This window comes from Panthera onca, chromosome D4 (assembly GCF_046562875.1).
Source record: "Panthera onca isolate mPanOnc1 chromosome D4, mPanOnc1 haplotype 2, whole genome shotgun sequence".
Taxonomy (NCBI): Eukaryota; Metazoa; Chordata; class Mammalia; order Carnivora; family Felidae; genus Panthera; species Panthera onca.
In genome coordinates this window covers 52,195,046-52,207,458 of record NC_138351.1, presented here as the reverse complement: position 1 = coordinate 52,207,458, position 12,413 = coordinate 52,195,046, and the positions used below count along the sequence as shown (strand labels likewise).

Sequence of the window (12,413 nt, the reverse complement as noted above, 5' to 3'; positions counted from 1 at the left end):
AGGTCACGATCTCATGGTTCATGGGTTCGAGCCCCACATGGGGCTCTGTGCTGGACAGTTTGGTGCCTGGAGCCTGCTTCATATCTGTGTCTCCCTCTCTCTCTGCCCCTCCCCAGCTTGCAGTCTGTCTCTTATCAAAAATAAATAAACATTAAAAAATATATATTTTATGCTTTGTCAAATGCTAAGAGCAAAGAAAAAGATAAAATATATCTAAACTAATACAAAATTAAAAGTCTACAGAAGATGTGTTTTGAGGAGTGGAATTCAATGAATGTGACGTGTTTGTTTTAAAACGAATGGAAAAAATAAAGGGAGATGATTATTATTTTAAAAAGTATAGAACAGGGGCACCTGGTTGGCTCAGTCGGTTACACATCCAACTTCAGCTCAGGTCATGATCTCACAGTTCAAGAGTTCAAGCCCCGTGTCGGGCTCTGTTCTGACAGCTCAGAGCCTGGAGCCTGCTTCAGATTCTGTGTCTCCCTCTCTCTGTACCCTTCCCCTGCTCACACTCTGTCTCTCTCTCACTCAAAAAAATAAACATTAAAAAATAATTTTTTTAAGTATAGAACAGAATGTCAAACTGAAGTAAATGAAAATGTAGAAGTAGATCCAAATATATCAATAACTACAATAAAATGCTAACTGAAAAAAAGCCCATGTAATTAAATATAAGATATTTACTTTTTAAAATTGAAAACATTATAAGTGAATTTGCATATATACATATATATATATATATATATATACATATATATATATATTCCTTTTTATAAAAATGCCTATAGATACGACACTATGAAAAATGGAAGGAAGAGAATAATGAATGTAGAATTCTGATTGCTTTTTTTTGCTTGAGGGGGATCATTTGTTTGGGGCTGAGTAGGACCATGCTGTCAGTTTTCTAATTGTTGTTTTGATGATAGATTTCCTTATTACATTATTAAAAAGTACCAAATTAAAAAAATTATCTGAATACAGCTTTGAAATTATCTACCCACAGTTTAAAATATAAATAAGGAGTATAGTACTCTTTATCACTAATTCAATATGTGCAAATTTCTATGTTATATTGTATAGCGTTTTATTTTAGTGCATATGAAAATGTATAAAAGAATTTTCATAGGTGTAATTCTGCCCTCAATCCATTTTACCTTATTTTATGCATTAGGATAAGATTGTAACTTTTTCTACTCCAAAATCTTTTACCACAAGAATGCTAGGCAAACCTAAGCACCACAGGTGTTGGTGGAAGAAAATGCTTATATGCAACAGATGTATTTTCCAATTCAGAGCTCCCTTATATTAAAGTCACTGTTTAATTAATTTCACACAATATTATCTGGTTGACTTACTGCCTCTGTCTCTAAGCACCTCTGGGAATATCTGAAATATTGTACAGATGCTCTTACAGAGAATTACATTACTAAGTATAATTAGCATAAATCAACATTCAACATTAATTTAGTGGTTGGGGCTGGGAGGTGACAAACCCCTCTTTTTTTCATTCACCTCCAAATTCCTATCTATGTTAAAGACTTCACTTGCTGGGAGATTCTCTGCACAGACTACCTTCTTCCCAGGTGGCATCCCCTGAGAAATCTGATTTCCTCTTAGTCTCTACTGCCTTTAATATGTTGGCCTTTTTGGAGACCTTCTTCCAAGTAGTCCAGACTTCCTTTCATAAACCTTCCCATACAATAAGGTCTTTCATGGGAATTAAGGAAGAGAGAAGAAAGCATTCGGGGTGGAGAAGGGACTATATATAAAAACAAGAGGCAGAGCAAAAATCTAAGATCAATGTGTACAACAAAAGATTAGAGATCTATGGTGTTTCAACTTTAAAAATGAAAGGGTGAATGCTTCCGGCAAGGTAGGCAAGAGGCTACCCTACGAAGGGCCTCAAATGCATGTAGAGTGAATGAGCTTCATCTTATAGGTGATGAGGTACACATGAAGGATTTTAACCAGGGGTCTTGGCTCTGGATCAGTCTTGAGGCAGATCAGCTCTATGGCAGAGTAGAAGAGCCCGCCTCCACTACCACCACCTTCTACAGTAGCGTTCCTATTCTTTGTGTCCCTTTTGTTCTAAGTGTCATGTACATCATAAATCCCCACAAATCTTGTTTGGAAAAAGGTGTGAAAAAATCATGATTCCAAAGTAGCAAGTGCTTTAATTGTAGCAATTTCTCGTTCAGTCCTCATAGTATGAGGTAGATGCTGTTTATTATCACCGCATTTTACCAATCAAGAAAATGAGGCATGGGGTCAAGTAACCTGTTGAAGATCACACAACAAGTTGAAGAGCCCTATCAAGGGTATCTAAAAATAGAGCAAGTATTATTAGCCACTATGCTTTAGCACTTCCCATTTAAATATACTGTGTGGCTTGTAGAACTTAATTACAATATTTCTATATGAGGGTTTTAGGTATTGAAGAGCTACAGACTGTGTGTGAATGAGCCCCGTGAGATTCAAGGCTTTGCTCTAAGTATTGCTGAGGTACAACATAGGAAATATAAAATGTATTTACTTGGTATTCAGCTGACTCACCCTGTGGATATTATGTTTGTCCTTAATATAAATGAACACTTATTAATGTCCATAATGTGCTATAGGTGGCTAGCTAAACCCACTTAATATGTGATTTATTGATGTGATTGTTTTACAAAGACATACCTAATGACTTTTCTCATGTGAATCTTTCCATGTGAATTATTCAATGTGAGAACATCTTTGAATACTAGACATTTGAGATGTTCTAATAATGCTTTAATATTTTAAATGTCACAGATGATAAATGCCACTAGCTGAGATAGTTTAATAATCTAAAACAGTATTAAAGATGAAATGGAACTGATATTTATTTTGTGTCTAGTATGTGTGAGGCACTATCTGTGTATAATCTCACTAAGTCTCATTTTATAGATAAGAAAACTGGGGTTCAGAGAAGTTATGGAACTCATCCAGTGTTTTCCAGCTAATAAGTAAGAATTCTGGGATTCAACCTCGGTACATCTGAAGCCAAAGACTGCTCTTTCCATTGTAATGTACTCACTGCAATATACTCACTATGTGTATTAACAATATGCAGACATCTTTGAATTTATTAGCAGTAAAAGGAAAAATTAAATCTACAAATCTGAATGATGCCCTAAGCCTTTTGACCTACAGGGCAGGACTCTTAATGATTTGGCCAAAAATCTTCCCCAAATTTGCAGCTTTGGGTTTCTTCTCTTTACAATAGGATGGTTAGGTTAGAAGTACAACATAAATGCCCATCTGGGTAATTTCCTCATTTGTCAATATATTATCAACTTTCTGCAAGCTGAGGACTTCCATCAGATACAATTGACTATGGGCAGAAGATGAAGATTTCCTTTTAGAGCCACAATTACAATCTATGAATAATAATAATCTTTGAAAAGATTGTTGTCTATTTTTCTTCTTGATGGTGCCCATTCAGACATAAGCATCTTTTGTGTATTTGATATATATACGTGTACACTCCATCCCAAATTGCTAAGGACACATTTGAATTCCCTATAAAAGTTGTTATAATTATTCTATGGGCAGTCCTTGTGTTCCTTGAAATCTGCTATCTGCATGCATGGCCGCACCCAGTTCCAAATTACATAATACATCAACAGCCTCAAGCACACCAACCATGCACTGTAATTATTCTTGCAGCCCTTGGTATACAAATACCCACAGACTCACTTTTTTTTTTCTATTTCTACCATGTTAATCAGAACTCTATTACTGAATTTCTGGCTGTTTGTTTTGCTCTGCACTTTCCTTCCAGACTTGACACAGCAAGTTCTCAATTGTTATCTTTTAACTAGTGCCCTGAAAAAGCTGATGGATTCTGCTGTAAGATTCCAAACACCATCCTATATAGCCATAATTACTGTCAGGGATCCTGTTTTGAACACACTGTTTTCTACCCGCCAGTGTTGGACTTCCTTGGGTATTGACTCAAATCAAGATGGAGTTTACCATGTTTCTTTGGATCTTGTATAAAGGAAACCCTTGGCCCTGAGAAAGAAATACACAGTTAGGGACAGGCCCCAGTCACATCCAGCTCCTGCTCCTTGTTCTTGAAAAGCCTGAGTTGCTGTAGACCCAATACATGTCCTTCATGTGAAATACACATCCATTTCTGCTTCTCTCTTTCTATCCAGTCTGTAGATTTTGTGCTTTTCTTATTTTGAGTCTCTAGTTTTCTTTCTTCTCCAATTTGTCCTATATATCATTGTCAGATCAATCTTCCCAGGATTTAACTTTATTTATACTACCTCTTTTTAAAAACACTTTGTAGCCTCCTATTGTCTGAAATACCTGAAAAATATTAAGCTTCACATAGAATACCCTTCACACTATGGTTCTTTTGGCCTTTCCAAACATACCTCCTCTGTATTTCCTCACTCCTACTCTAATATGCTTATCCAAATTGACTGATTTTTATTTTCTGATCACCCACCTTGACCCTTCTCCATACCTGAAGGAACCCCACTTCCTACTTCTCTGTTTCCATTTACCAGTTTTTCAAGGCTTTTTCTTCCATGAAACTTTCCCTTTAAAAAATTTTTGCATTTGAAAGAAACCTTTGAAGTCATTGAATCCAATAATTTATTTCATGATTTTTCTCCCCTCTAAAATATCCTCTGTTAATGATCGCCTAGTTTATTTATGTTTGGTGACAGGGAAATTGGTACCTAGGCTAAGGTACATACTGTGTATTACTATATATTGCCAGTGTCTTATACATTTTAGAGTCAAGTATGTGCTTCAAACATGTTTCCTAAGTGAATGAATAAATGAAGGAATGGTTGTCCATCTCTCAAGGCCAGCTGACTTTTTCTGTAAATGGTTGCATAGTGAACATATTTGTGAGCTGTATGGTCTCTGTCGAAATTGCTCGTCTCTGCTCTTGCAGCAGGAGAGCCAACATAAACAATATATAAAGAGCATAAAGAGTGGGGCTGGATTAGGCAGCCTGTAGTTTGCCAGCCTCTGTCTTTAGGCAATAAAAGCCATCTTGAGACCGTTTTTAGTATTCTTCATCATGTTACTTTGAATCTTTCCAGCTAAAATTTTATGGTTTTTATTCAGATGTTCCAAAACAATTTGCATGCTTCCCCTGATCATGTTCAGTTCCTTCAGCCATACCTTATTTTATTTTGAATTTCTTCACTAACTCAGCCTTTCTCCCAGATTATGTTCGATTTGTTTGTAGATCTCATAAAATCTGGTTTCCAAAACAAAAGCAATGCTCCCTGTTGATATGACAACTGAACACTAAAGCAGGTTCATTTCCTACCTTCCTTTATATACTGTGGGTGTAATAACAAAGCCTAAGATAGCACTAAAGTGTGTGGGAGACACATCACATTTCCTATTGATTCAAAAGTCATACTTCCATTCCGTATTCTTGTCTAAATCACTCTATGTTAATTGACATAGTGGGGAGGTGGTTACTTGGCAGAGCAGGATGGGGGGAGAGGACCAAGTAAAGAATCTCATGTTTTTCATTATATTGCTTTCTTACTTTATTTTAAAAGAATGAATGATGTTAAGGACTAGTTTAAAAATTATAAGACACCTGTAATGACACAATGGCTCCCTGATTCCTAGGCCAGTGCTTTTTTAACCAATGACATTCATCAAATGCATCTTGTTACCTTTAGTTCATCACTCAGTTATTTGCTATATTTGTCCCATTTAGTTCTATCCCTTTTATCTCATCTAGTCACACCATTCACTCATTCTAAGATATGTATCGAGTACTAACCACATGCCATTTACTGTGAGAAAAAGAGAGATGTCCCTTTTGCACAGTGCTTACAGTCTGCCTTGACATCAGGCCACAAATGCACCATGTGATTCCTGAGCAATCAACAGAATCCACGTTTTCTTGCTGTGTCATATGATCTCTAGGATCTAGGTTGTGTATCCAAACATTCGCTTACTGTGGGATTAAGTCAGTTTTCCGTATGTTCCCTGACATTTATTTCAGGTTCATATTTTCATTCTATTCCTTCTCCTTTGTTTTCCACTTAGGTTTTGTCTTTCTCAGTATCCCTTTAGGTTCCCCTTGGGATTCTGGGCTTGGATATACCTTACTAGCTGTCACTTATTTAGAATGTGTCAAGCTGTATACCTTTCCTGTGCTTAGTTTGCCTCTTGAGACTTAACTTGTACCTCAGGCTGAGAAAACACCTTGTCTGGAAACAGATAACCCTTTGGAGGCGGGGTACAGACTAAACCGTGGCCTCCTGATTCCTTGTTCAGTACTTTTTAAATGATACTGCTTTCCCAGAGTTGTAGAAAGGCATGATTTCACCTTAGTTAATTTGGGTTCTATTTGCCATCTCTGTCAGGAGGACTAAAGCAGACAAACATAAAACAACCTGCCTTTACTCTCTGGCAAGTGCCACTTCAACGGTTCTTATAAACTGCCTACTCATCTCCAAACCATTTCTCTGGTTCCAGCCTGCAAATTCAGACAATTCCCCAACATCTCTCTGTTATTTAATTTCAAATATTCTTTAAAAAATGCATCGAAACTAAATTCTTAGAACATAATTTTCCACTCTGATATGCTCTGTGCTGGAGAGACCCTGGGGTTACAGAGTCAACCCCATGCCTTTATATGTAAGTCTTTATCTGTTTGTTGGTCTGTGTTTTCATATGTACTAGCGTGATGTTAAATATAGTATATAGCATGTCGCTTTCTGTACTGACTTCACTCAGCTATGCTCATTCTGGGTGTCATGGGCAAAAAGTTGACTCTCTTCCCTGAACCCAAAAATATTACTCATTAGGAACTGAGTAGTCACATGCTGTTGCAGGTTTGAGAGAATGCCAATTGTACTGGCCTTATAAGTCAAGGTAAGCTCCTTGTGAGTAGGTTGTGAACATCTCTGTGTCTTCCACAACCCCAATTATAATGATTAATGAACTGATTTGAATCTATGTTGATGTCTTCCTGAGGTTTACAGGTTTACATGTTAATGACTTTCCTTAAGAATAATGAATGGCCCCAGAATAAATTTAGAATAACCGACTGTACAGTCCTACAGAATTATCAATCATTAGGTGAACAATGGTCTTGTAGAGGTGTTTCTGGAAGTCTGGATGTCTTTAACTTAAAGCTCACTGTGAGGAGTGTCCTGTACAAAACCTGCTACTTCTTAGTAAAGCATCCAATTCTTTAGCTTCATGCTTCATTCAAAATATTTCCTGTGCTTTGCTTTATTGACCCACATCTCCACAGGGGATGTATAATGCAGTCCTGTGGGGGAGGTTCCTACAGGTTCCCAGTTATCACAAGTTGAAACTTTTCACATCCCTCAGATATTTCAGACTTTGTCAAAACCTACCTCCCAATGGAATAGTGTAATGATAACCTTTTGTCCAATAACCAAAGATGAGTAAGATAAAACTAAAGTTAGGAAGCCTTCTTCTCTGTGTAACCACTCTTTTCTGCCCTCTTTCTAGCCAGTTTCTTGAAATTTTCTATTCTCAGTTTTGTGTCAGAGCAATACCACCTAACACCCTGTGTTTATTTTTCCTGTGGAGCCCGTAATGAAGTATAATGGTAGGAGGGCATAAGTAAAGATACCACATACATCGAGGCAGAAGAGGGTAATAATTTGATCCAGTCTTAAGAGTTGGTAGATGAGATCAAGTAATTTGTGATGCAAAATGTCTTTAGGAACAGAGTGAAGAGGTACAATGATTTGCAGAAAAGAGACTACAGAGACATGGTGACCACTGAGTTGCTCTGTTCACTGGTTGTAAAATCCTAACTGCATTCTCTCAAAACTGCAGAGAATTAGGTAGCTTGTGTGTTCTGATTGTAAAGGCTGCCTGAGGTAATATTTTACGGGACTGTAAATCGTTCTTACTGCATTTCATGCTTGATAAAATCCTTACATTTATGGTAGCAAATGTAAGCCTTTGTTCCATAACTAATCTTTTAAGTTTTTTGCAACCGAGAAGTCTTGATTTTTTTCCTAGAAAAATGGCATGATCAAAAGTTATCATTTTGTTCTTTGAAAATAGACTAGCATTGGGGCGCTTGGGTGGCTCAATCGTTTAGGTGCCTGACTTTGGCTCGGGTCATGATATCACAGATTCAGTCTCTGTCTTTCTCTGCACCTCCCCTGCTCGCTCTCTGTCTCTCTCTGTCTCTCTAAAAATATAAATAAACATCAAAAGTAAAAAGAAAAAAAAGAAAATAGGCTAGCATAACTGGGGATTTTGGCCAAATTAACCTTGAAATTAGCCTTGAGATATGTTTTACAACATAGATACAGATGTACACACATATATGCAAAGGCATGTGCATACATATTTTACTATAATATAAATTAGTATGTGTGTGTGTATAGATGTCTATTAATTTATCTCAGTCTGGATTTCAAGAGGTATAAATACATTAGTTTAATGTTCCAGTGGCAGCGTAATTGTAGATAGTGTGTAACACTGAAGAATGCTTTCTGATTTATAGGCTTAAACATATCATTATTGACTGTGTTTACTGCCTAAACAAATATATGTTTAAAATTAAATTAAACTGTTCTTTATGGGAAACAGGAAGATACAATGGATATGCTATGGGCTTAAGAGGCAGTCATATCTACGTTCAGTGCTCAGTATCAAGTCTTCTGAGTTTTGTAATCTTTCTTTAGGTCAATTTTCCTGAGAGACACTGAGATGGAAGTGTTGTTTTGTTTTTTTTTTAAGTTTATTTATTTTGAGAGAGAGAGAGTGTTCACAAGCAGGGGAAGGGCATAGAGGGAATGAGAGAGAGAATCCTAAGCAGACTCCACACTGTCAGCACAGAGCCAGATGAGGGACTCGATTCCACAAACTGTGAGATCATGACCTAAGCAGAAATCAAGAGTCAGATGTTTAACCACCTGAGCCACCCAGGCGCCCCTGTGATGGAAGATTTTATGCAGGAAGTTTTCTGGGTAGTGTACTTGAGATCAACATCGTTGGAGTTGTCCCAAGTAGAGAAAAGGGGGCTTGGCATTTGTACTCCTATACTGGTGAGTCATTAGATGTGAGCTGCCTGTGGGACGGTAAATAATCTGGGTAAGGCAGCTCCCTTTGGTAGAGGGAGGGAAATCTCCAGAGAGGGAGTCAGCTGTGAGCCATTGGAGGCCAACACTTGAGGCAACTGGGGAAATGACTCCCATTTCCTAAAGGCAGATGTGGGCAATGTCCTGCAGCATCTACTGTGTTTACTCCTTGTGATACTTGGCTTTTTTTGCTTTATATAATAAGTTTATTCTATCTGGGAACAGCTCCTCCAGGATTCCTTAGCAGTCACCTTTCTTGAGAAAACCTCCAAGAAAAAGATTATGGGGGACTACAGCCCCTATCAGCACAGCTAGTCTCAAGGCCACAACTGATACATATTGTCTTCCTATTGTCTTCTCTCTTCTACTACCCATTCTAGAATCCCTTCTTCCTTGGCTAGTACCTCTACTGATATATGTAGTTTACCTTGTGGGCTGGCACAGACCGTTACTGAGGGGTCTGAACCTCCTCACCATTCGCATAGGTCATGGCTGCTGTACTTGTCCATTTATTATCAAAAATAGGCAGGAAAATACTAAAGAAAATGCTCTATGAACTACCTGGTTACCAGAAGCTCTTCCCTTCCCTTGTTGTAGAACAGCAGCTCTACTTCCTCACGATGATCAATCAGTTATCCTGCCAATATGGTGGCTCTTCTTATTGCCAGACAGCTGACATAGGATGCTCAAAGTGATTGGATCAAAATACATTTTAAAGTTTAATAGGACTCCTACTGTGTCCCCTCACGGAAGCATTCTACTTCTGAAAATTGGGATCTCTAGATCCAGACCCTAAATTTGTGGAAACAGGAGCCACCAATTCCCCACTTATGCCACTGGGAGTGATGCTAAGTTCAACCAATTCCACCTCCTCTCCTTGGTTCCTAGACCCATGTATACATTCTGTCTACTGAGAATGAAGTACTAAATAAAGGTCTTGATTTGGAATATTTATCGTATTCTTCTGGTGACACCCCATCATTGTCGGATACCATCTTCACACGGGTGTTTCAGCCATACTGTCAAAAGGGTGTTGCATGGGACTATCAGGCCAGAGCTTCTGTGTCATGCCATATGTGTTGAGATGAGTAGATGCCATGAACATGTGCCCACTGCTGATGTCGAAAGTATTTCCACTGGGTGATATTATGGAGGATCATGTAATGATGCCTCAAACACTATAGGTTGTCAGATTATGGTGCTAAACAAAGCCCTGCAAGCAATTAAGCAAACACATACTTGGAATTTGCTTCAGTTTAAGTGAAAATGATTCACTGCTCCTTCTTAGGTGGAAGAAGTCCAGGGTCATAATCAGCTTTCAGTCAAGTGGCTGGTCGGTCTCCCTGAGGGCTAGTGCTGAAATTGAGGCTTGAAATTGACCCCTATTGTTACCAGGCTGGACAGCTCATTAACCTTTCCATGTGTGGGAGAACAGAAATATTCATTGTGTGGCCTATATATGAAATAAATGGGTTCCACTGAAAGAACAAGGGAGAGGTTATTCTAAGACTTAGAAAAGAAATGAGAGAGGGCAGTGGAACTCTTTGGGAAGGGTATTAGAGAGTAAAGCTGAGAGAAGAACCAAGAACAGATACTGGAAATCTTCAAGCTACGTAAAACAGTTATCAGGTGGCTAGAATGTAGTCTGCTAAAAAAGAAACCATTAGTTTATATATTTTTGTTCTTGTCTTTTATTTCCTGTTTTGTTTTAGTTTCTGAGTTTCTTTTTAATCTTAGTTTCTTTTTTGATCAAGCCTGGTAAATTTGCCAGGTTAAAAAACGAAAAAAGAGATCTGAGGGAGAGAACGAAGGATAACTTGGACTCTTTGGGTAAATAAATTATTTCAGTGATCCTAATTTTCCTCATGTATAAAACCGAAAGTAAAAATACCTGTCTTGCAATTACAGGATTTAAAAGCACGTCTGTAAAGTTCTTGTATATGATAGGTACTCAAGCACTGTTTATTAATATTGAAAAAATCCTAAACAATTACTGCTGATTTCCTAGAGAGTAAAGGATAGGGTCTCCATCCTTGCTGGGGCCCTGGTTGTATAGATCTTGCAAAGTAGAGGTAAGGCAAGCAGATGAGAGGAGTTAAGGAGAGACCCAGTTCCCATCCTATCTAGGGGCTCACTTATTAATAATTTTCACTGATTGACATTGGATTTACCTTTATTTGTTTTGCTGGATTTCTTTTTGAAATACTATAATATTTGTGTTTATTTTTGGATGTCCTTGATTCTGTCTTTTTCTATTTTTAAAAATTTCTTTTCTGCTTATCAAAAAAATGCATGTTCACTATAAACATTTCAAGCACTGAGAACTCAATCATGGGGGGAAGTTCCCCTTTCAACTTATTACTAAAAGATACTGTAAGTATTCAGTATCTATTCCCCTAGTTTTTCTTCCATGCAAAATCAGATGGTACATATACATAAATAAACATCTATATTTTAACAAAAGCAGAATCAAATTATATATACTGTTTTCACAACTTACTGTTTTAACCTAACAGTGTTTTCTGGGCATTTTTCCAGGACACATAGCATGAACCCGTCTTTTTAATAACTTTAATATGCTATTGTATTCTATTGTAGCACGAAGTATTTGGGAGACATTCAGGCTGCTTCTGTAGGTTTACACTATTTAAAACAATGTTGTAATGAGTACTTAGATACCTCTAACATAAATTCTAGAGGTGCAACTGTGGATCAGAGCGCATGAAAAATTTTAATCTTACTGAATAATGCCAAATTGCCCTTCAAAAAGATGGCATTGAATTTCACTCTGCACAGAAGTTTATTCCCATTCTCAGGGTAAGGGTAATAAATTCCATATTTGGGGAGTAAGGGTTATAGCCAGTGTCTATCTGCCATGGAGCTGACTATGCCACACACAGACTAAGAAACACTGGTTTTGGAAAAGAGAGACTGCGAGCGAATCAATTCACCAATGTGCACTGATACCAGTGAACGAAAGGGAGGCTTTTGACAATGAGCTCATAGATTTTTCAAGTCCAACAGACCTGAGTTTAAACCTTACTCTAATATTTACTACTGTGTGATATTAGGTAAATTACTCAATATTTCTGAGCCTCATAAAATTGGGATAGTAATATTACTTACCTCATGGGCTTGGTGTGAAGGTTAAATGAGAAACGTGTAATTCACGTACACCTGCGTGAAATACACACCTGTTCCTACACATGTCAACCTGATTGTGCCACACCTGCAATATAGCAATTATTAGCTATTGTTGTTGTTGTTGTTATGATGATGATGCTTTTCCAGAATACATATCTGAGATCCCAACAG

General features: G+C 37.6%; 1 protein-coding gene across 10 annotated transcripts in view; it reads left to right on the top strand.

The window, feature by feature from the left end:
* The window catches only part of LINGO2 (leucine rich repeat and Ig domain containing 2), a 1,156,543-nt gene that overhangs the window by 760,920 nt on the left and 383,210 nt on the right, over positions 1-12,413 (top strand). The window lies entirely within an intron of this gene.